At 40.3% G+C, this 25,382-nt stretch overlaps 1 long non-coding RNA gene across 1 annotated transcript; it reads left to right on the top strand.

Annotated features, from left to right (window-relative positions):
* The first annotated feature begins 10,245 nt into the window (after positions 1-10,245).
* LOC142593227 (uncharacterized) lies at positions 10,246-24,783 on the top strand. Its single transcript, XR_012830937.1, has 6 exons — positions 10,246-10,325; positions 17,646-17,771; positions 19,013-19,104; positions 20,147-20,294; positions 22,386-22,487; positions 23,332-24,783. It is a non-coding gene; the product is annotated as an uncharacterized LOC142593227 (long non-coding RNA).
* Positions 24,784-25,382: the final 599 nt, after the last annotated feature.

Here is a 25,382-nt window from a genome sequence, read left to right as displayed (position 1 = left end):
TTAGGGTTGCAGAAGAAAGTTCATTTAAAAGAAATACTGGCATTGAGTTAAAAAAAAAAAAAGCCTTGGAAGCATTTCTATAGGTTTTAGCTTTTTGAATGCCTATTTTTAGGACTAGATGTCAGCTGACATAGCTCCTTTAAAAATGTGCTTTGGATTCAAGGAAAGAAAATAATGAAGTGTAAGCTGTGAAGTCTTAATTGTTAGAAGTGCAACAATAGCTTAAAAACAGGCTGCAAAGCCTGCTTTCACAGCTGGAGGAAGGGATACTTTATTAATAGTTGCAAGAACGGGTGGATAGGGCTGAAAGAGGCAGCGGGGGATATAAAAAGAAGCCTTGTAACATGAAACCATTGCCAAAACCCCTTACTGAACAATTTGTGAAAGAGCCTGCATCGCCTAAGCATCAAGATAATACAGGATGAACACAATATAACAGCCTCTGACTGATACACCTCACTGAAAGTTAAGGTGCACCAGTGCTGCACTCCAGCTCTGCTGTGGTAGATAGTTTGGCAGGCTGAAGATGAGCGCACGTGACTCACTAGTCAACAGCCTCTGTTTTCATGACTCAAAGTTTCTGGCTGGTAAGCCACAGGTGATGGTTGTGGTGACTGCAGAAGGCACTTGCTGAATAATCATCACACTTCAGTATTTTATAATCTGATAAGTCCCCTAGACGTCCTTGCAACTGATAGTCAAGCTGCTCAGCTAGTATGACCTGGGACAAATAACTCTAAACACTCATTTTGTGGGGGAGGTTACAGGGAAGATCCCTCTCTACAGAGATTTATTGTAACTGCAATCCCCCCCCCAATTAAATCCCCGATTGAAGCACAACTGCATGTTTTCTGTGGCCAGGAGCTGACTGCATGGGAGATAAGGGGACTGCAAAATTCCCCTTGTCGCTCCAGCCCCAGCTGCAGGGCCTCTGTGCTCCCAGACCTCCTGGGTGCCCAGCAGTGCAGTGTCCCACACTGGGCTGTGACTGGTTGTTTATGACAGATCCAGACTACTGCAATTTTCCAGTTATTCCTTAAAATAAGCTTTTAGGTAACTGCCAGCAAGCCCCAGAAATTGGGAAAGCCTTGGGAGCAGAAGGGCTGCAGTGCTAGGGAAGTTTTGATTTAATTTGAAAGCATATATCCATAAAATCGCTTTAGTGCAGACTCTCCGTCTCATGCCGTGCTGACTCTGTGTGAGATCTGACATTGTTCTCCACTCTTTAATCACGAGAGCTCTGGGGGTGGGGAGGGAGAGGAAATATAAGCAAAAATCTGAGCCCGATTTTTACCGTCGTACAGATTTAATCCAAGTTGCCTGTGCCAATCATAATCCCTCCTTTCAGGTTTGTCCTTTCCATGTGGGTCAATGGCAACTCAATGCCTGATGCATCAAATCCAGAAACTTGCTGAGACTGTCAGTATCCCTGGCAGCACCACACAGTGCAGATGACACTTATTTTGACTGTGGTACATGGCAAATGTATTCTCAGGGCCAGTCTTTGCTGTGGGCATGGTATCAGTGTGGCTTCCCTGCTTCTCTACTGCTCCCCTGTGTTGTAGGTGTGTTGCACTGATAAGAAGCTTTATTTGTCTTCACCTTAGTTTTAACCATGTTATTGGGTTTGTTGGTTTGTTGTTTTGCTTTTCCTAAAAGGATGTTTTCCTTGTTCACTATGATCTTAGCCAGCTTCACTGGAGTTGATGGGAATCTCTGCTTCTGCTCCTCTACAGCAGATGTCCTTTCTAAAATATTTTGGTTTCTTTCTGTATGCTGTACAAAGCAGGTATACCCTTTAAGAGCTACTGTTTATTTGCCAGAGGAATTGACAAGGTAGGTATTTCCTTGCAGCTTTTCCTTCACAACGTTTTTTCTCCATCCTTATTGCCCTCTCTGGGTAGCACCAGTAAAGGGAGCAGCAGAGCTGCCAGACCAGCTGCCATGTTGTTCAGGTTTGCTTTGGGTGCTATAAGCAATCAGCTAGTTAGAAGACCAGCCCTGCATTCATGTTGGTATTTCTGTGGTTATAAGTGAAGTAAACATGCAAATGTAGATGTTGCTTGTGGCACTGCTGAGGAGAATTGGCGTTGCTAAGATGGGAAAGGAATTGCATTTCCATGAGATGTTTGGGATTTTGTCTGCTGGATTATTTACTTTTCCTCTGCCGTGCAAGTGAAATGAAAGGGGCTACCCTTTTACAGACTGTGTAGGAACTTGTCCAGTCTAGTCATAAAAAGAAGGTGATTGCAACTGCACTCATTAATAACTTCCAGGTTGAGAATCTGTTATGGTAGACTTTGTAGAACGTGATCAGAAGGAAAGGCAAAGGCTCTTTGTTGCAACCACTGATAAGACAGATGTATACCCATGGTTTTCTTATTAAAGCCATGCTGGCAAGTGGCAGAAGGAGGGAGAACACTGCTCCTCATCCTGTCCAAAGGGATATATATTTATTATTTCTCTTGGCACAGCCTGAAGTCTGGTTGGATTGGCTCCCTCTGCTCAGGTACGCTTTTGGTGAGAAAGGGCTCCCTTTCTTTCATACATTCTACCCATGAATGCTAAATTGTGGTTTGATTCCATGTTTCAGCTGCTCCATACTGAAATATGTCCATCATTCCAGTTTGATCCCAGGGAGGCCTTCCTTCCAGTTTTCTAAATGATGAAAAGTTGATGTTAGAAATACTGCTAGCCATGCATCTGATCCACGAAAATATCACTTATGTTAAAGGAAATAATTCAACCTCCTTTGTTCTTTTTACTTAGTGTTTGAAGTGTGTTGAGCATGCTAGCTATACCAGAATGTGTTAATTGCTGCTGTATATTATTACTTTTATATTCCAGGAGAAACACAGCCTTTCAGGACCTACTCCTTATTTTTTAGAGTAGGGGGAAAAAAAATATAAAAGATGTCACATGAGGCTGAAACTGTAGCCCATCTGTTGGGAGACTTTTTGCAGCTACAGGAAAGGTATGGTGATGCCGGGCTTCTTGAAACAGCAGGACTATTACTTTCAGTGACTGAAGTACGTTCCCAGCGAGCAGGAGCCCACACCCTGATTTTTTTTGAGGTAGGCAACCCTGAAAGTAAGGTTATCTCCCTGCCTTGCTTTTACTGGCCTTTTTACTACTTTTAGGCATCAGTTGCCTTCATGGGTCTTTTTTATGATTATAGTTACTAAAAAATGTGACTAGTTTGGGTTCCCCGCCTAAGTAGCTTGAGTAAGAACCTATGATACTTGCTGTTCTCCCTCTTCTTCAAAGCTAGACTACGATTAATGAAAACTTGCAAGCGGTTTGTTTAATACTTTTTTTTTTTTGAGATTATTTTCTCTTCTCCCTCTCAGCATTGCAACCTGTGCAGCTTCCTTGTACTTTGTTTCTTTAAACATTATTCAGAGTAAAAAATAATTTTCCTCCTTACTTGGACTTTGAACCCTTTGAAGTGAAATCAAGTGAATTTGCCTGTACTCAGCTGGTTAGGACCATAAGAGCTTCTACTGTTTTTCTGTGTAGGAAGTACCATAGCTGATTAAGATAGATTTGATCTTCTGCTTAATCCTCTAGATCAGCAGGTTAATTTGTGATTTTTGGTCTACAGCACTATCACAAAGTTGTAAGGTATCACTGCAGTCTGATACTTCCATAGGAAAAATGATGACACTGGGTTTAGCCAGGGTTTGTAAATCAGTGATTCATATAAAATACACCTGAAGTTTGAGTCTATGAGTGCAACTAGGCTATTGAATCTCCGCAATTCTACAGAAACGGATAAGATAGAAAAATACAAAGTACTGATGATTCCATCACGAAAACCAGGACTAAACACAATGATATAAACACACACACACATATATATATATGACTATGTACCCATATATATAAAATATATATATGTATATATGCAATGCTGTACATGTTCTGTCAGGTCTCGCCTCAATTCATTGTTACAAATATGCATGCCTTATACTACATATCTATACATGTGATAAACATATGATAAAAGTTAGACAAAGGCAAAAATGCCTTGCAGAACTTGTGGTCCGAACAACAGGATTTATCCCATATGAATGCCTAGAGTGTGGTAATTTAAATTCATTCCTCTGCTGTCCTAGTAAGTGGTAGCTGCTCTCTAAGCTTCCCATAACCAGACGTGCCACTAGTAATCTTTACAACATATGATGTCAATGGAGCTGCAGCTCGTTAAAGGGCTACGCAGGGCAAAAAGTGATATTAGTGGCTAATAAAGGCTAATTCTTTTACAAGCAAAATTAGCTTGCTTCACTAGCTTGTTATGCCTTGAAGCATCTGGCCATTGAACTATGCATCTGGCTCATTTGTTGCTCTCAAAGAGATCGCACCCTGACTGACAGCTGGACTGGACTGGAAAAAGTAGCCCAAATGAGTAAGACCAAGAGGACTTCAGTTTGTGCGACTTAGGACAGTAGCAATCCATGCAAACAGCCTTAATAAGCAAAAGAGATGAACTCAACAAAGAACGTGTGTGATATATGTCCTGGCTCAGGGCACTAATTTTCCTTAAATAACTAGTTCCTACTGCAGAACTTTGTCTCCTACAGATGCTGCCTCCCACTCACATTATACATGACTACCTAAAAGACACAAATGTCCAGTAACTGTTTGCAGCAACCCTAAATAACCGCTAGAAGTCTAATTTCCAGCATGTCCCAGATCTTCTTGTGATGCTCTAAAGTGATTTAAGCTGCACCAGAATAGCCTAAGCTCTGTGGATGTGTATTTATTTTTACTCACTGATGTTTTGGGGTAAATGCCACATTAGTGTTTTTATTATCAAGTTCCTGTTCCTGCACAATGCAGCTGTACCTATTCTAAACTCCATCAAAGGGGACCATTTCCTTTTTTTCTTAATCTCCGATCAGTTTACTGAGAGCAGTAGTCCCTAACTTCCTTAAGCTTGCCCTGCATAAAAGTTCTTTTAAAGTCCTCCCTGCCCTGCATCCTTTCTTTCCTTAGCACATAGAAATGTGTGTGTATACATATAAACGCACACGCACAAACGTGCCCATGCATATTTTAATCAGTTTCTGTTTCAGTCCTGCAGCCTTGTGCATGGTCAAACTGGCAAAGGACTCATGGAAAAGGTTACTGCCAGAGAGCAGTGAAGCTTCCAAATGGTTTTAATGCCTTCTTTATTTATGAGATGGTTCAAATTTCTGAACTCTGTGGTAATACCACGCAGGCAAACATGCACTAAGGTCAGGACTGATTACTTTTTCACTGTGGTATTGTTTTTGCAGGTGATTTGAGACTCAGTGTTAATACAGGTCATCAAGAATGAGAGGTTGGTGATGTTGCCTTTTGTGCAATTAAACCCTTGAATGTTGTTTCTGGATTGAGAGTTTATAGAAACCACATGGAAATATTGGTTTATGTTGTTAAGCAAATTCTGAGTCCCAAACATTTTTTCATTATCAAACAGTATTTGAGTTAAAAGGAGACCTTGGACTAACGAATGAGTTTGGCTTCTGTAGCATGCCTGTGACATTCTTTGCACCACAGACCTTATGAATTGGCACCACCAGCATTTTGGTAGAGGGTGGAAAAGGAAAGGGAAATCTCCCAAGAGTAGACCCATAGGTCCAACTCATCACCCCACAAATGACAAAGGAGAGAACTACTAACTTATATAGAAATATGATGCTTGTGTGAACCTCATGAGGTTCAACAAGGCCAAGTGCAAGGTCCTGCACATGGGACGGGGCAACCCCCAATATCAGTACAGGCTGGGGGATGAAGGGACTGAGAGCAGCCCTGCAGAGAAGGACTTGGGGGTGCTGGTGGACACGAACCAACAATGTGCGCTCGCAGCCCAGAAAGCCAACCGAATCCTGGGCTGCATCAAAAGAAGCGTGGCCAGCAGGTTGAGGGAGGTGATTCTGCCCCTCTGCTCTGCTCTGGTGAGACCTCACCTGGAGTACTGTGTCCAGCTCTGGAGCTCTCAGAACAAGAAGGACATGGACCTGTTCGAGGGGGTCCAGAGGAGGGCCACCAAAATGATCTGAGGGCTGGAGCACCTCTCCTACGAGGACAGGCTGAGAGAGTTGGGGTTGTTCAGCCTGGAGAAGAGAAGGCTGCGGGGAGACCTTATTGCGGCCTTTCAGCACTTAAAGGAGGCCTATAGGAAAGATGGGGACAATCTTTTTAGCAAGGCCTGTTGTGACAGGACAAGGAATAATGGATTTAAACTAAAAGGGGATAGATTTAGACTAGATATGAGGAAGAAATTTTTTACAATGAGGATGGTGAAGCACTGGAATTGGTTTCCCAGAGAGACAGTGGAGGCCCCATCCCTGGAAACATTCAAGGTGAGGTTGGATGGGGCTCTGAGCAACATGATCTAGTTAAAGCTGTCCCTGCTCACTGCAGGGGGGTTGGGCTAGATGATGTCTAAAGGTCTCTTCCAACCCAAACCATTCTGTGATTCTATGAAATTGGGCTTTTGCATCTGTACTGCTTTGTCCCCTGTGAAATTTTTTTAGATTAGCCATGGTTGGGTACAGCCTGGATGCTCAGCCCTGTGAGAAGCTGAGAGGTGGTTAGAGGCAGTAGTATAAATGCCCTTTGCTTACTGAGGATCTCAGGAAATCATGCAAGATGAAACTCCCAGTATTTTCTTTTCACACCAAAAGGGATTTTTCTCACACAGAAAAAAAGTAAAGGTTTTTTGATCCAGTGGTAGACATAAAATTATATTAAAGAATTGTGTAGAGGGGAGTCTAACTTACGGTGTTTAGTAAATGATAACTTTGCACATTGAAAAGATAATGAGAAATTACAGAAGAAAGATCTTGTAACAACCAGGATGGTAGAGAGGAGAATTGGAGCTAGCATTGGACCCAGAACAAAACTAGCCAACCAGGAAAGCATTTGTGGAGGTTAAGTTGTTTGCCAGGGTACACGATAGATCGGTGCTGAAGAGCCCCCCCTCTGTTTAGATGCTGCCACAGTTATAATGGCAGAAATATGTCAACGCTGCTGGCCATGCTCAGGCTGCAGGTGACAGCCACTTCTCCTCTGAGTCTCAAGTATAGAAGTATTAGTACCATGTATTACCAGCAAAGACCGGTAGAAAACTTCTAAAGATACCTTGACCTGACTGAAAAGTCAGAATAGTCTGTTTCTTGCTGGATCAGACAGTTTCTCCGTAAAGAAGCAAAGTAGTACTGAAATGACGCAGGATGGGACATCTTCCCTCTCTCATTAGCTTTTACCATTGTCCTTCCTCTCAATTTGTGTTCCCTAGTAGAATAAATCTCAATTTTGAGTCCAATACAAGGAGTGGTAGGCTGGGATCCTTTTAATCTTTTTCTCATTATGGGCTACATTGTGGCCAGTGTTGTTACCTTTCCCTCTCCTTTGCCTGCTGAAGAAATTCAGCTCTATATGAATATTCTTGATCGTGTTCTGCTGTTATCACTGTACCTCCATGATTTCAGTTCTTCTTGGTACCTTCTTATCAAAGGCAAAAGTGCTGCTCAGACCTTTTTTTGCTTCTACAATCTCCCTGGTTTCTCCTGCTGTAACTCTGCATCTGAAGTTTTTCCCCTGCTTTTCTCTCTTTAGTCTGTGAAGCTGGTTTTGTGCAAAAAGTAACACCATGCTACAGCAACAGCCAGCAATGGTGTAGTCGACGCAGTGCTAAGCTGATAATGCAGACAGTGCTGAAGCATTTCTGCTTTTGTGCTTTGAACTCCTTCTCAGAGCTTGTTTCCTGATTTGTCTTGTTAGCACTGATTTGCTTTGTACTCTGAGTGCAGTTGCTCTGTTGGTAAGAGTTACAGCAACTAGATCTCCATTTTTCCCTAGAATAGGCAAAGCAGCAGTGATGACTGCCTCTCCCTGTTTTTTCCTTGGCAAACTTCCCAGAAAGATGTGTACTTAATTGTAATTTGCTCTCTGTGGTCAGCAGCAATATCTCAGCTTTTAGTATCTCAACAGTGTCTCTATATTTAACTGTGTATGTGTCTAAGGCCTCACCTGCTCTCATACAGAGTAACTCTGTATTACAATTAAGTTGAATATATGCAGCAGAAATGATCGTGTTTAGTGTATATACAGTTAATTCCCCTTTCATTTGCTGCTTTATCTGCTTGTTGTGACTTCAAAACAAAACAAACAAATAAAAAACCCCCCACTACCTTCTTTTGGAAAAATAATACCACTTTCTGAGGAAGGCTTCCTCTGCGCATCTAGTATATCATACTAAAGCTGTTATTGAGTTTTAGGCAGAGAAGCAATTGTCTGTCAGAATGCTTCAAAAGAAACCACGAAATGAGCAGGCCGTAAATCCAGGAGCAGCACAAAAGTGGGAATATGAAACCTGCAATATGTAATATGAGTCTTTTAGCCTAACCTCCTGTATTTCCACTCTGGTGCTAAATATACTGCTGACGGCCTTGCAAGAAAACAAATGCACTGAGCTTGGACATCAGTGTTTTTAGAAGGGCAATGGGCACCGTTAGTTTAGGGTTAGTTTTGTTTCTGTAAATTTCTTAGATGATACATGAAAAAGAGAGGCCAAATTCTTGTAATTGTATTTGTGACTGTGGTGGTGAATTTTGGCAAGTATCAGATTGTCTTAATCAAATGTTTAATTTTAAATCTAGCACTTCAATTTAAAAATAGATTTTAATATAAATAAAACTGACAACTTTCAATCCAGACACATACCGTGCTCTCCAGGAACTCCTTTTCTGGATTAAGAAAAGTAAAATTTACATTTGAAGTGCATTAATAACTATTGTAAGGCAAGAAGGTTATTACAAAATGTTTAACTTGCTTGCAACATTTGCATCAGAGAAGTCAGCAGTAGTTTGCTAACGACTGTTGTATTTTATGCAGGAGACAGATAACCATGCCTGTGTGTCCTGGAATGAGCCTTCCCCTACTGTTTGTCAGATGGTAGTTTGTTTTTTCTTACCTCTAACCTCAGAGAATGTAAGTAAAAGTGATATTGTTGAAAAAACCCAAACAAACAGATTCTGGTTAACTTGAAATTAAATTAAAAACTGAACTAATTTTTTTTTGTGTGTGTGTGTGTGTGTGTGTGTGTGTAAAAATAGTATGTCAATTTTGACACATAATTACACAGCTTTTCCAGATTTCATGTCTTTCACCCATCACCCTCTTTCCTGTCCAGTTTTATAATCATGCTTGGTCATCCCCAAACTGAAATTTTGGGGAAATGTGTTGTTTGCCACTTTGTACTCTTAGCACTGTTGATGGGGAACAGAAAGCCCATCCAGTGTTGTAAACGGCACCTCTTCAGGATTTTGCAGCTTCTTCTGAAATATTCTGCATTAATGACAGCAACTCTTGTTTTGAACTTTTGCATGTAACTCCACTTTGTTTTATAATAGCTAACTAGGAATGGTTTCTCTTAAAAATGTTGATACAGCTTTGCAGCAAGATTTTCAAGATTTTGTTCAGAATCTCTTTGTCACCATTCAATGAATAGTTCAAGTGTCTTTTATCTCAGAATTTTCTTTTATCTCAGAATTTTCTAGCTACTCTGTTGTTAAATGAAGTGTTTAATGGGATTTAAAATATTAAATATTGGATACAAGTTGCTTATGAATTTCGTTACTGTGATTTATTTCAATATGTTTTGTATAAACAGTAAGTTTCACTGAATAATTATGAGTGTCTCACAGATGAGTAATACTTTTAATAGATTTTTTTATAAAAGACTTAATGTGCCACCCCAATGCATGTGGATTCCTAACATCTGAATCTGATGCAAATCACAGGGGTAAGGAATGGCATGTGTCACATGTCAGACATGGTGGGTCATGGCTTGTTGTGTGGGAGCACCCACATCAGGTTGTGCCTGGCTGTGCCCCCTTTCTCTCCAGGGGCACAGTCTCAAGTGGCAGTGGAAGGACCACGGCATCAGCTTTCCAGTGGAGCATCCCTCCCTCTGGCCCCCGTTGGGGACAGTCGCCCCTCTTCAGGGATCCACCCCAGAGGCTGTCGCCTCTAAGGGGGTTACAGAGCTGTGTACTAGCTGTGTCTGGCAGGTTGGGATCCCAACTTCAGAGTGAGGAAGCAATGCTGCCCTGGAGATGCATGAGAGCAGCATTGCTGTGGTGCAAATTACGGGGAGGCAATTAGAAGTGCAAGTCCTTTATGTGTGAGACCAGATAGGCTCTATAAAGTTTGTGAAGTGCTGCTTTTTGCTGATTTTTCCATTCTAGGCCCTACAGCAAGCTTACCAGTGACGACTCCAGAGAGTCACCTCGTGATTCCGAATTGCATTTTCTCCATCTACAAAATCAGGGGTAAGGATCAAAGTATATTTAGATAGTGGGGTGAAAAGAACCATGGTTATTATGATTATACTGCTTGCTATTAATATCAGAAAGGGAGATACTATGTTCTTACATTCGGAAAGAATCAAATGCTGTGAAACTGGTGGAATTGTAACAATAGCATGAGGAATGCTGGTAAAATACCAGCATGACATGGCTTGAGTTAGAAATATTATATTTTTTGCCACATGTTAGGAACCACTAATCCTGGTGGCTACTGTAACTGATTAAGAATTGTATGGGAATCTGTTTTCAATATCTGTGATTTAAAAATATCTTGGAATGTATCACTGGAAAAGAAAATATATTTCCTGAAATCTGCCTCAGTGCCATTTTGTCACTGTCTAATTTCTATTTTTCTTCTTTTTGTTTTTTTTTTTTTTTCTTTTTAATTATTATTTTAAACACTGTTTCTTCATTTTCCCAAAGAACTGACATTTATCAGAGGTCACATGCTGAAAATCAGCTGTGTAGTTATACATGCTCTTTTTTTTTCAGGGGGAATGTAAGCATTTCAGGGAGAAGAATCTGTTTGTCTTCCTGATTTCTATAAGGTAAAATAGGAAAGAAACATAAAATGTTTTCTGTATGCTTCTGTCATGTCTATTGATTATTTTTTTTTCCTTAAAAATTTAACCATGACAGCTGAAAGGATATGATAAAACATGTTAGGATTTTTACAGTTCCTATGGTCTCTACTTAAACTGCATTAAGCACTTAAACTCAGCCTGACTAAGATGGAATGGATGCTTTAAAGTAAGAATTATCTTTCCTTTTGTAATAAGGAAATGGAAGCTGTAGAGCTACAAGTATCATCACGGCCACTTTTCTTCATAAACAGCTCAAACAGCTATAACTCACTGATAGTATCATTTCTGCCCTGTGGACTTGAAAGCTCAGTGAGAAGACTTTCCCATGCCACAGAGAAGAACAGGATGTCAACAGTTCTGAGTCCAGTTTCTAGCTCTGACACAGATTTCTTCCGTGGCTTAGAACAAATTATTTCTTCCTCATATGTTTTAGCTTACTCACCAGCTATATAAAACCTCTGAGGTGTATGTGCTTGCAAAATGCTTTAAAGCAGTGAGGTGAAAGTGTAAAAATTCTTTAAAAAAAGTTTCCATGAGGTCTCAGTCTGCTTCTGCAGTTGTCAGTGGAAGTTTTGCCATAGACTTAAATGGTCAGAGTTAGGTTTAGAATAAGTTCTTTTAAAATCCCAGCTTATAAAGAGCTTTGTAAATTTAAAGTACCATTGTCAGCAATTTCTTTTATTTAAATTAGTGACTTTGTGTAGGTATTCATATTAACAGGGTTTCTAGTCTCCCTGACACTTCATTCAGATTAGAACTGGATTCTCCCGAGCCGTACTAGGAAGTATTCAGGTAATTAATTTAGTTGGTCCTGTTCTTCTCCTTTCATCCACCTAAAAACATACCTTCCCTCATCCTCAAAGCCCTATCAAAAAAGCAGCTCATGCCTGAAAATGTCACTGTATTTAACTGGTTTGGTCTAGATGTAGCAAGGTCCAGTGTCCCTGAACCTCAAAAAACACTGACAGTATTCGCTTTGTTTAATAAGGGATTCTGGCTTTAAAACCCTCACTGCCCTTAAATGTGATATGGAAGTAGGAGCAAGTTCAGATACCAGACCATAGGCTATAAGTGACTCAGTAGGACCAGAAGATTGGCTATCCCAGCTCAAGAGCACTGTAAGCCACCCAGCAAGGTGTCCTGGTCAGTAAGCAAGGAACAGCATGGTGTACCAACACCCATGTCTACTGCTGAAATTGATACTGCCAGGTTGTCCCAGGATCTAAAAGGTTCAGCATCTACATATTGGTCTATGGACCAGTGGCGAGCTGATTATCTCCTGCTACTTGATCCTGCATCTCCCATACATCTGTTGGCTTCCTAAGGTGTGTAGTAGGTACCTTGTTGCTTTGGAAGGCTCAGGTGGGTAGCTTATATGGCCAGAGGGTTGGCCACAACTGTGCATATAGTCCCCGGTTGCTTCCTCAAGGTCACTGTGCTCAACTTTTGTTTTCGTTGAACTCCAGTGAGCTTGCTCTGGCCCATGCTTCAATGTTCTGGTATTGACTGAAGCAGATAGGACCTGAATGATAACTGACATCAGCAGCAGCCCAAGAGCATGAGGTCTCCTGCTGCCTTGCTGGATGTTCTAATGGCCGTACAAACATTTTATGCAGGAATGATTTCAAAGTGGCATTCCTCTAGACTGCACATCAGTGGGAGCAGTTCCATCAGAGTAGGCCTGTCTGTCTACTTCTATCAAAGACTGCAGTTACAGGCTCCAGACAGTGAACTAGGTATGTGGCATCCTACAGCAGGCCAGTGGAAGATGCACATCTAAATGCAAAAATAGGTATTCCAGCAAGGCAGAACTTTTCTCAATGTCAGACTGAATCTAGTGTCTCTTCAACCTGGAAGCAATGCTGCCGAATGGTTTGTATACAGCAGTAATGCTTAGCAGCAAATAATTGAGCAGACAGATGGAGGCACAACAAATTCTTATAGTCTAAAGAAAGCTTTCAAGTGCAGTATTCTGATTTAGGGAATTTTGTCCTTGGTGTCAGGAAAAAAATTCCCCCAGATGGACTTAGTTGCTTAAAAGGTCTGTGATTTTAATAAGGTTATTTTGGACATCAGAACTTCAAAAGCTGAAATGATGTAAGGTGTTGGAATAATTGTGTATGCAGAGTTCGGTCTTTGTGGCTTTACAGAATTACTCAGATTTCCTTTATTTAAAACAGGAAGCACATTTCCCACGTCCTAAAAGTGACAGTCCTATAGTGAAAAGAAGAACCTGGTAATCCTCAGCTTGATGATAGGGGTCAGTGAGATGCGGAAATAAGTGTTCCTTGAACACACTGATGCAGATACACATGCAGGGGTTAAAGGGTTCACAGCTCAGGGGAAATGCTATAGTGGTTAAAAGCTACCTGGCAAAGAAAGTCACCTCTGAGGCTATTGTGAGTTTTCTGCTCAGTGGCCATAACACTCCTACTCTAAAACAACTTATTTAATTGTCATTACAAGCGATGAATGCCCAGATGAAGCAGTTCTTTTATAATTGGAATTGGCTGAATTACTTTTCATGGTTGGAACTGAACTAGAGAAATGGTCAAAAATATTTGAATGGTCTTGGCACATTTGGTACTGTGTAACTACTGACAAAATGTAAATTATTACATGGCAACTAGAAATATGCATGCCAGGTTAGTAGTGTGAGAATGCCTTGGCAAATAAGATTAATGAGTGCATGGGAGACACTCTGGTACAGATCCCGTTAGTCAATTGAGCATGTTTGATGAGAATGAGACGTGTCCAGAAGCTTGAGCAAACACAGTCTGAACCAAGTGTTCATCCTGTTAATAGAAAAGACTCCCAGAGTCATACCATCGTGATCCATCTTTCCGTGTATGTTCACATATCCTGTTGCCTGATCCATGAAGCTGCAATGATCAGTCAGGGCACTTGCAGGCAGTTGTTCAAAGACACTTAGGGCAAATATGTGTTTAGTAGAATTGTCAGAAGCTACTATCAGATACCTACTACTTTTGATTTAATGATGATTTCGTGAAAATCCAACCCAGGGCTAGGTCCACCAAAGAACTTCTGTGTTCTAATGCACCTAATGGAATTTATCCAGAAAAGATGTACTATACTGCGCTGAGGACCATGCCTGGGCACCTTGGGAGGGAATGCACAAAACTGCACATACCGAGGAAGAAACTGCTAGCAGGTTGGAAGAAAGATAGGACTTAGCTTACTTCATCTTTCTCTGCATTCAGGATGCAGTTCAGCATCCTTCCTCCCAGGTTCCTCAGCCATGAACTGTTGTTGAGTGATGCAGCTTGCGCTGCATGGCTAACATAATCTTCTGCAGTTTCCCAATGTACAAACAGCTCCCCAAAACTGTTTAGCCAGTTTTAGGCCCTCCTTCAGCTCCTAAAAATGTCTCCTTTTCAGCAGCTTTTCAAAGTGCTAATTCGCAGCCCACTGCTCCTTTTCTCACATTGTCTTTACTCTCTCTAAAATAAATCTCTCCTTCCCTGACCCTGCTTAACTGTCTTGTGGTTACAGAGACACCAGCCTCCCAATTCGGTGGGATTAACACTGATACGGATCTATTATTTCATTTCTTTGCTGATTAGAATTAGTCTCTCCAACTGTTGTCTCAACTATCAGCATCATTCTTTTTGCAGCACTGATATTTTTCAGCTCTACAAACACTTACATTTTCTAGCCTGATGCAAGGTCCGCATAATCAGCTAGTGTAACCACTTGCACAACAGGATCCATGGAAATATACATAATGAGAAGGGGAATCTTTAGTCTTGTTTATGGTCATTTATGGTCATGTGCTAAAGTACTGTAACTGGTTTTAGATATTTTGTTTAAAAAAAGTTGGCTAAATCTTGAGCTATGTAAGAAAAGCGATGGTAGGCTTGCAAAATAAGCCCCCTGGTATGATGTAAAGTTGAGAGAATTAATCACATTAATTCCAGGAAGTTTAAAGTGACCTCTTATTGTCCACAATAGAAAGGAAATGAAAAAGAGATGATATTTGATTATTCTCATTAGTCAACAATAAAGAAAGAAAGAAAGAAAAGAAAAAGCGGCCCTAAGCATTGTGAGGGGAAAATTAGAATTATATATCAGGGAAAAGTTTATAAACATAAGGACTCATGGCCAAGGAAACCAGCTGCCAAATGACGCTTTGGAATCAGCGCCACTGAAGATATTCAGGGCTCGGCTAGACATCCATCTATCAAAAAAGGATAAAGAAATTAGTCCAGCCACAATGTAGGGATAATCCAGCAGAGTTCCCTGCCAAATTTCTACCCCAAATAGTGTATGATTTAGTTGGAATGGAAAAGTAAAGCACTTTGGCTTGCTAGATCTTTCACTAATATAATCTTATAAGCACCAATTCTTCTGTTTTTTAAAAAAATTATTACTAGTAACTTTTAAAAAAAAAATTATTTATTCTAACTGGCATGTGTAGGCTTTGCTGTAGTTTCAGACATATTGATCCTAGCTTAGAATGTTTTTACATTTTCTTGCAATTAAAAAAATAGTGATTTCTATTTAGAATAAAAAAGTAGCTCTTAGAATGAAAAATTGTTTCATGACATCTTTTTATAACAATTTTCTGGAAGTTGTCAAATCGTTCATACCAAGCCTGAGGAAAGACGGTCAGGAAGATTTTTTTTTTTTTTTTTGCATGCTTAATTAGAGAGATGAAGGGTGGTAAGACTGGAGGGTTAGGATGGTTATAGTGGTATAGTTAGCTTTTTACCTCTATGTCACAACTTCAGATACAGGTCAAGAGGGATATTTCTCATTCATTAATTCTGAGTTACTGTTCAGATGGGTGGTAATGACCTAGTTCTAGTGGGTAGGTAGGTAACACTCATACAGACTGAATTGAGCTGGCAGGCTAAGACTACTGGTCATCAAGAACTGGGCTTCAGATTTTTAAGGGTATCTAGGCCTTTAACATTCAAGTAGTTGCCTATTGTAGTTCTGAGGAGTTTGAAAGCACTCACCTTGAGCTGAAGTAAGTGGAGTTAAGGTACCTAAGCTCTTTACAGAAAGCTAAGTATATATTTATCTGGAACATTGAACACCTTTAAAATTACAACCTAACACCCTTAACAAATTTTCAATGAAACTCTGATTCACCACTTTTCAATGCAGCCTCAATAAGCCTCTGATTTCCCCATAGTTTATACCAGCACGTACTGTAAGAGAGAAGATGGATGACATTTCGTTAGCTTTCAAGTACACTGGTGCAAGTGTAGTCTCCTTTCACGGCAATGTCTTCCAAAGCATCAGTCATATCAGACATATCAGGCTCGCACAGAGATGCAGCAGATAATACAGTTTTAAAGAGGCTGTTTCAGAAATAGAATTAGCCTTAAACAACAAATGAATCTTCAGACTAATTGAGTGAGTACTGATTGTCTGCAGAAATGTAACACATAGAATTTAGTATTTGCAAGCACAGTACCATCCATACCTTGCATTCGCTAATTTATACTGCAAAAATTAGTGCTAGTTTCTAAGAAATGCTGTAGAGTAGATCAAGGCTAAGTCTTTGCAAAAGAAAGCCTGCCACGTTGTCACTCTGCATTATGAAAATGTGTCATGTGATGGAAGTGTGAATATCTGATGTATACAATTGAAAAGGGAAAACACAGAGTGAAATCATCAAGCCACATTAGGCAAAATGAACAGATAAGGGTATGGCACTGGAACTGTAAACAATCAAGCAGAGATTACACCGATATGTGGAACTATGCATGCTTTTTAGATGTGAAAACTGAAATGTTGATAGTAGAAAACAAACAAAAAAAAATCTAGCACTGTTTATCACAGAAATTATTCAAAATGTTGTATGGATGGGGCAATAATCATTATGTGTATAAAAAACCCGCTGTCTTGTGTGTCACTTGAAACTGTTCTGCAAGCGACACAACTTACAAGCAAGGAAATGAACGGCCACTGGGCTCCGATTGGGCTTTGATTATACGTACGTGCATCCTGTGCCCTCACACCCAGCTTCCTGCCACAACTCTGACAGCATCACCAACTGTGTGCCACAGCTCTCGCTGCTGCTCCACCAGCTTGGCCTGGTATCCTGCACACCCTTCTCAGCCACCACAGGAAACAGGTCATGCATGTGCTGCTCATTGCCTCTATCTTCCCTTCTGAACATTTCTGTGAAACCACATGTGCTCAGGTTTGTAAATATGGACATCAGATAAAACGCAAGAGAGCCTCACCAGTGGAAGATCTTGCCTTTGAATGTGGCAGTCTCCATTTTCCTCGTTCCTTCCCCCTCCACCATTGACAGAGAAACCACGACGACAGGAAGTGTGCACCATTTCCTCTCAAAGAGACTTATTACTGCTGTTGTAGCTCACATTTACCCAGATTTTGCTCTTTCAGTGTTGACGCACTTTCAGCTGCACAAACTATGAGACTTACCTGTACATTACCATGTACAGTCAGATGACCTCTAAAGGTCCCTTCCAACCCAAAGCATTCTATGATTTTAAGTCACTTAAATAGGACATTTTAGTAAAGGAAACAGTCAAATCAGGTTACCACATAACAGGAGCTTTTATAATTGACTATTCAGGCAGTGCTGCTGACTGCTGAGTTAGCTCTTACTAAGAATGTGTGAATTGTGCTATTTTTACTTGCTACTTGTCTAGCACTGGACTTGTTTGGAATAATTAATTTATTCTTGCATATACAGGTATATATCTGGCAACAAGAATTTAGAGGAATTTTCTGAAGCTAACAGAATTCTCACAAGACTTCCATTGAGGAGGGAAACAGAAAACCTTGCTGAAAGAAGCTTTGAATGAACTTTAGAAAAAAGGTCCAAATACATTTGACATTCCCTTCAAAATACTCATGTTTTTGCCTGTGGTGAGCACACTTCATTACCCTTGTCATGCCACTTCATAACTTCTTGTTAACTTTTTATATTTACCCACTCATCTAGTTCAGTGGGTTTCATTCCCTGGTTTTCAACCACTACCCGTTCCCAGTTTTTGCTCTTTCCAGCTTGCACACAGACACCATCTGGCTTTACCCCTGGGGTTTCCTAGACAAGGGAAATCTAGTTAGCCTTGTGAAATCTAAACCCCAGGCAAAACAAAAACTGTACAAAATCTCCACGAGACAGACTTTCTCACTTCTGTGTGAGGGGCATCTACATTACCCATAGCAACTGTCAGAACAGAAATCACATCTTGAGCAGTAAGTTATCTTTTCAGCCAACCTACTATTTTCCCCAAACTTTTCCTTTCAATTTACTGGAGTTACTACAAGTCTGTTACGGTCAAGAGAAAGTTTGACCAGTGTGTGTGTGTAATTACAGAACTTCAGAGTAGAACATCACGTAAGAAACTGTCTATAAAAATGCTTGGAATAAAGTAGATTGAGAACAGATTTACTAAAGAAACTAGGAAGTCATTCCAGTTTTCTTTTCTGTTCTAAATAACATAGTGCAAATAAATCTCTGAGGCAAGATTCTGGACAAAGACATTCCTTTGAAAAGAGACCACAAGATTCCTGGTCTTCTTAATGGAGAAACCAGAAAGAGTTGGTCTCGGTCTGGGACTCTCAAAATGCTGATACTTTTGAACAATGTGGACAAGTACAGAATATTGTCCAATGTATTCATCCTTGAGCAAAAATAAACCAAATTTCTGTGTGTTCTGACTGTCTCATAGGAGCTGGGGAAAAAAAAAAAAAGAACCTCTCCCTCTCTTTTTTAATGTTTGCTAGTTTCTAAAGCCATTTATTTGGGCATGGCATTTCGAGCTGTATATCTGATTTTCCCTGAGAAATTATGATCTAGTTACACAGTTCAGTGGTTTGGAGCCAGATATTCTTTTATTTCAGGCTTTTGTAATCTAAAGTCAGTAGGGAACTGCGTATCTATATAGGTGCAGTTCCCTAGTGCTGGCCCCAGAGTGAGGAATGAGGTGACTTCTCCACAACAACACAGCAATGCCAACTTCTAAACTATAAAGACTTCATTTTTATTTTTCATTGTTTGTTGTATTTTGTTGTCTCTCCTGACTTAACAGTTACTCCTGTGTGTCTTCACAGGAAGAATGTGTACTGTGGTCCTGCTCTGACAGCATAGGCTCAGTGAAATGAAGAAGACAAGCAAGTTTTCTACTGTTGTACACCATGGAAAGGTAAAAACAAAATCAGCCACTTTCTCTGCTTGGCAGTCACAAGATTGGAAAGGAGGGTGTATGTAGCGATAGTTGGGGACCAGTGATATAGATGATAACCTTCAACCTGGTTAAACACCCTGTGAAAAGCAGTACATATTGCTGTCTGCTCTCGACATGACTGAGGTTGTATGATATTTTGATGATTAAAGACAGTTACGTAAGAAGTAGGTGACATATCAGATGTGCTATCCTTGCTTTACAACGTTCCCCAGTGAACACCACAATTTCACTTTGATTTAATGAGTATGCCCTGATGACATTGCTAGGTTTACATTTTGATGTGATCAGAAGAGTAGAAGTAGAGTGGCTAATGTTTGCAGGGAGCAGTGTTCGATATTAATTAGGTGTTTAGAGTTTTGCAGTCTAGAACTGTGTTTTTGTTGCTCTTCGAGCTTTCTTCTAAAATGGTGGCCTTTTCAGTCAACACTGTACAGAGAAAATCTTCCTGGTTGAAATTCTTATGTCAATTATTCAGCAACAGTCTTAGAAGGGTGACTTCTAAAGGATGTGAGATGTAAATCAGCAATCTCTGTTTTTCATCACAGCAGATGCACAGGTTCCCTTTGAGTCCTAATGAAGGAGTTTGGAGCTGGAGACCACAACATGTTTGAATTAATTTTGATGTTAATTTTTCAGATTTCCAAGGTATCTAAGATGTGGCTAATAATAATAGCAGGTGTTGTCTGTTTCTCCCAGCACGTGGCATGAAAGTAGTGTGGTCACACAGCTATGCATTATTTACATGGTGTCAACATGTCAGCAAGTGGGATGGCAGTGAGCCAGATTAAATCACTTCTGATTTTAAATACAGGACACTGAATAATGAAGCTGTGTCACACTTGAGGACACTGGAATCTGGCAAATCAGCAGTAGCTCAATGTACCAAGCTCATTTGAATGCCCCCCCCCCCCGGCCCCGAATGATTAAGGAATCAAAATTAAGAGTCAAGAAAACAGTGTAAAGTTGGTTTTTTGTGTTTTGGGTTTTTTTTTTTCCTCAGAGCAGAAGATTGTATCCAGTAAAGAGAAACTCTTTGATTGCTTACTATAAGGATGCATGGGTCTCTGCCCTCACGCAGGAGTGTCTACTCCTGAGAATGGGCAACCACCCTATGGTACATCTGTTTGCCATTTATCTTTGTTGTCTCTGTAAGTAGTAAACCTATTTGGTATGATTACTTTCTTTCATTAGTTTTTTGTAGAAGCTAGTGCAACAGGTCCACAATCTCAAGTGGTAACTGTATTTGTAAGAGGCAATCACAGTATTTAGAATGGGTGCTTTAAGGGTTTAAGTTTTCCCAAGAAAATCTAGGAGTGCTGTCCTCAGCCATCGCTGCTTCTGCACCAGCTCTGATTTCTGTATCACCCCTAGAGCTGGTTCACCTTGCCAGCTGGTAGAAAACTAACTCAGCAAAATAAAAACATGAATAGTTTTCTCTTGGTTTACTAATCCAGTTGGGTTCACCGAGGAGCCATGTGAAAATCAGAGAAAGTGGAAGGGAAGGAATGGGCTGGCATGCCAGGGAAGGAAGGATGCAGGGAGAAGTGGAGGGAGCAGGACTGTTAGACGAGCTGCTCCTCCGCACAGCAATGGTCTACAACAGCTGATGGAAAAAAATGTATAATAGAAGTACTGTAAATAGAAGTCTCTGTCATGAGATGCACCTTCAAATTCTTTACCCAGTAAAATGAATGTCACTGTCCTCATTTTATAGGTGGGGCAACTGAGGGTATGATGGAACTTGTTTGTGGTGGTACAGTAGAGGTGGGACTAAAGCAGAAATGGCCTTAACTCCTAATCAAGGACACCGCTTCCTGGTCCTCTGTAATGAGTATCCCTAGGGCAGTAAAGTCAGACAGCTGCTGAAGAGTGAGATTTGTGTTCATGCGGAGGATGAGAACCCAGCAGTGCACTGTCCTAGCTAGTGCTCAATGGTCTCTTGGCAGTGTTGTGTTGTCTCCTGCAATCAGCTCTGCCAGGAAATCTTCTTTGCAGATCCTATCCTCAACAGCTTTCTTTTACATCATTTGCACAGAGCTGAACTCTGTCCTGGATAGGAGCTGAACATTTAGAATGAGAGGAAATGGCCTCAAGTTGTACCAGGGGAGGTTTGGATTGGATATTAGAAAAAATTTCTTCACCAAAAGGGTTATCAAGCATTGGAACAGGCTTCCCAGGGAAGTGGTTGAGTCACCATCCCTGGAGGTATTTAAAAGGCATGCAGATGTGGCACTTAGGGACATGGTTTAGTGGTGGACTTGGCAGTGCTAGGTTTACTGTTGGACTCAATGATCTTAAAGGTCTTTTTCAACCTAAATGATTCTGTGATTCTATGCATTCAGCCATACCGCAAAACCCCACCCTAGAATGGTTAATGCACAGGGAGGGAGCTGTTGGAAGGTTAAAAGAAGTATCCAAAATACTGGGATTCCTTTTACCTTGTCACCATAATACCCTTTTTTATGAAACTAGAGCTATGTATGCTCATAAAAACTTTTGCTTTTTTTTTATTTTAAAGGATAATGCAACCATTGGAGTCTGTGCGCAGTTCTTTCAAGTTAAATACTTAGTTCAACATTCCACTTCCATTTCCTGGTAGAAAATGTTTTATATGAAAGCAACTTTAACCTTTCAGAAGGGTTCATTTACTGTTACGTTTGCTAACAGCTTTCAAAAAATGCAGTCTGCATTTGGCGTATTAGAGGTTCTGGTTTTAATATTGGTTTAGGAAAAAAAAAGAGTCATATGCTATAAGTCAGAAATAAAATATTGCGCCAGAATTCTCTCTATACATTAATTCACCCTGTGAGCGAGTGGTTTAAAGTAAGTCTGATCACTTAAAGCCAAGACTTGGGCTGAATCTATCCATGAACCAGCTCGTAACAAATAACACATTCAACTCTCGGTCACAGGAAACTGTTAGGTTGCCTTTTTATAGACAGCTACAGCCCTACAGCTCCTGAAGCACAAGGGAATATCATACGGACTTGGAAAGTGTTGAACACCTACCATATGCACATAAAGAAGGGTAATAAAGATGAAAGGCCTGAACTGAGCTTTAATTCCTATTTTTCTGCTTTTGATTTATCAGCTGCTTCTGCATTGCTGCAATTTTCCTTGGCCTAAAATTAGGTAGAAGATGCTTGAATTGCTTAGTTTGATCAAATTAGTCAAACTTAGGCTTCCCTCTCTGTCAGTGTAACAGATGGTAAACGTAAAACTTTTTGCTTTTTTTTCAGCATTACTGTGCGTTCATTTCTGAAGTGCTGACTGCTATAACAATCCACTGCAGTGGGCAGTTCCCAGACATGTGTCACTGTTATGGAGGTGCTGCAATCATGGTGAGGTGGGCACTGAACTGGTAGAGCTGTATCAAGGTGACTCTGAACTAGAGCTAGGGCTGACTTGCTTGGGTGTGGGGTAATAAAAACATAGCTGAGCTGCCTTTGGGACCTTAACAGCTTCTCTGCACAGTGCTGCAGTATGCTGTGGGACTATCTCAGCTGTCAGGTTTGCTCAGGAGTCTCTGCACTGTGGTCCATTGCCATGTATGGATGTATTCTGGGAATTATCTTCCACAGGACTTCTGCCATCAATAAGCACCTCCTACAGAAAAAAGGGCCTTCGCACAGGCCTGGCCATGAGTGAGACAATAAAGGCTAATCCTCTGTGCTGTTGAGCCTCAGCTTCTAATAAAGGACTCAGAACTTGTAAGGGTAAAGCTTCAAAGTAAGTACAGATTTACAGAGGGAGGGCAGATAAGAGGGTTGTAGCCCACCCATTAAGACCACCTGGTCTTAATACATGGTAGCAGTCAGCCTTTGTGCGACACGCTCTTTCCATATCCTAACCCTGTTCTAGGGAGTGAGATTTCCAAGAATTCTGCTGGCGATATACTTGTCAAAGTTGGGTGCACTACAGAGGGTGTCTGTCAGTCATACATAATAGTTTTATCACCCCTTGAACTGCAGCAGCTCAATCTGACAGTGATGGTGAAGCAGAGCCTTAGTAAAATAATGTTTATGACATTTAATTTCAGTAATCTTTTCTGATGATGAATGCATGTCCAATGCTTTGAAGATGGAAAGGTCTGTAAAAATGCAAACTATTATTTTATCTGGAAATGTGTTTTGTGGCATCCCAAAGAGTATTCATATTTCTTATTCCTTTTTTGTGCATGTGCAGGAGTTCTCATGAATTTTCAGCAATGAGTCCATATGGGAATAATTTCATTGTGAGAAGAAGGCTTCCATTCTATCATGAAAAAAGGCTGCATGGAAATCACGGAAAGCTACAGAAGAAAGTATCAGTCATTGTTTGAAAGCATTGCGGCCTATGGAGATGGAAACCAGAACGTGGATTTGCCTCCAAATTTTATAAGCTTCTAGAAAACCAAATGATGAGAAACAAATGCGAAAAGTTCACAAAAGTAGTGGTTGCTTAAAAAAAAAAATTCTTAAAGCCCTGTTGGTTTTATGATGAACAGACCTGGCGAGAAGGATATTAGTTATCTCCAATACCATTGTTTAAACAGATAGAGCTATTCCCAGTATTTTTTGGTTGCCACCTAGATTAGTGTTATACTCCTCAGTTGCTAACAATGAAGTTATCAGCCACTGGAACAAATTATTAAGAGGAACAGTGAGCTTACCATTTCTTGAAGTCTTCAAACTGAGAGTGGATGGTATGCTTTAGCAAACAATGGAGACACAGCTGGGTGAAATTATATGGTTGTACTGAAGACAAGGGAACATGAGAATATTCTATGTGGTCCTTTCTAGCCTTAAGAGCTATAGGTCTATAATTTCATAAATAGCATTACAAAGAACTCCTTAGAAGTAGTGATGACCATAGCAGCAATATGAATCCATCTCCTGATTTGGGGTAGATTATTCCTAAGTATTTTAAAAAATTACAGACCGTAGTACTGTTTCTACATGTTTCTGTCACTACAAGTCATATTGCTAGCATAATTTTACAATATTGGAAATCCCTTTCTGAGGAATAAAGAGACCCTTCGTCTCCCCCAAAGAGCTAAATGTACTTCAGTTCATGAAAGAGTGTATAAACAAGTAAGCATGCATGCTGCTGCTTTCCTACCTGATGTTTCAGTCATTAAAATCTGAAATAAGTAAGCTAGATTCCCTCAGTGAAATAAAAGACAATCCATGAAGAAAATTCTAAGACATTTCTTATTATTGTAGACCATTTCTAAGTTAAACTTTAATTTTCTCCTCCTTGTAGGGTCATCTGGTGCACTGTTTAAAAGAGAACCTTAAAAGATGATTATTTTTTTTTCCCCATAGCAGTCCTCCAGTTGAGAACAGCTAAACCATTTTTTTCCCAGATTTCCAGTGTTTTGGGGCATTTGGCACGCTGCAGAAACTTAAATCTAGCAGGACAGTTGGAAGCTTGGGAAAGCTGTACCTTACTGAACAGCTGGACATGAAAAGAAATAGTTCTTCAATGTTGAGACATATTTTTCTTACTATAAAGAAAGAAGGAATTAAGTGACTATATGCTTGAAAGAAAGACCTTGCCATTTCATGATGGCTCTCAAACATCATCTTTATAACTCCATTGAACTGTTTCTCTGATAAAAAAACCTGTAACCTACACTACAAAGGGCGTTGAGTATATATACTGTTATCAGCAATCACCACAATGGTCACAAAAGGTATTCCTTCAGTATGGTTAAACCATCTCATTAACCACAAGACAAAATTTACTCCTGTGCCAGTATGTCTTCCACGCACAGAGGTGGGTTTGGCAGCATAGCTAGGACAGCATAGTTGCGATGTCCTAACTAAATCTAGAAGATCTGAGAAAACATCATGGTATAGCTGTTCAACTGTTTCAGGGAAAGCTGATGATTTTGTGTCCAGAATGGATATGCATAATTCCAGAGGCAGATTTTTAGTTTTTGATTGTGGTCAATGGCTAGTTACCCTTGTTTCTGTGAGTGCCTAAAAATCTCTTTTTGGCTCATTTTTTCTATATATGTACATTGTGCCTAAGTAAGTATCTCAACTGCCTCTCAGCTGGAGGGCTGTCTACAAGACATGCTTCAGCAAAACACAGATACAAGGAGATATAAGAGAGAAATGAGAAATAAGACAGTCCAGAGGAAATTTGATAACTTCTCATATACAGGTATTCAGATTGCTTTACCAAGCAGTCTTTTCTGGTCTTAAGTACCATAAATTTATAACTTGTGCTGATTCAAATAATTTCAG

The sequence above is a fragment of the Pelecanus crispus genome, chromosome 3, assembly GCF_030463565.1.
Source record: "Pelecanus crispus isolate bPelCri1 chromosome 3, bPelCri1.pri, whole genome shotgun sequence".
Lineage (NCBI taxonomy): Eukaryota > Metazoa > Chordata > Aves > Pelecaniformes > Pelecanidae > Pelecanus > Pelecanus crispus.
This window is presented reverse-complemented; position numbering and strand designations above follow the sequence as displayed.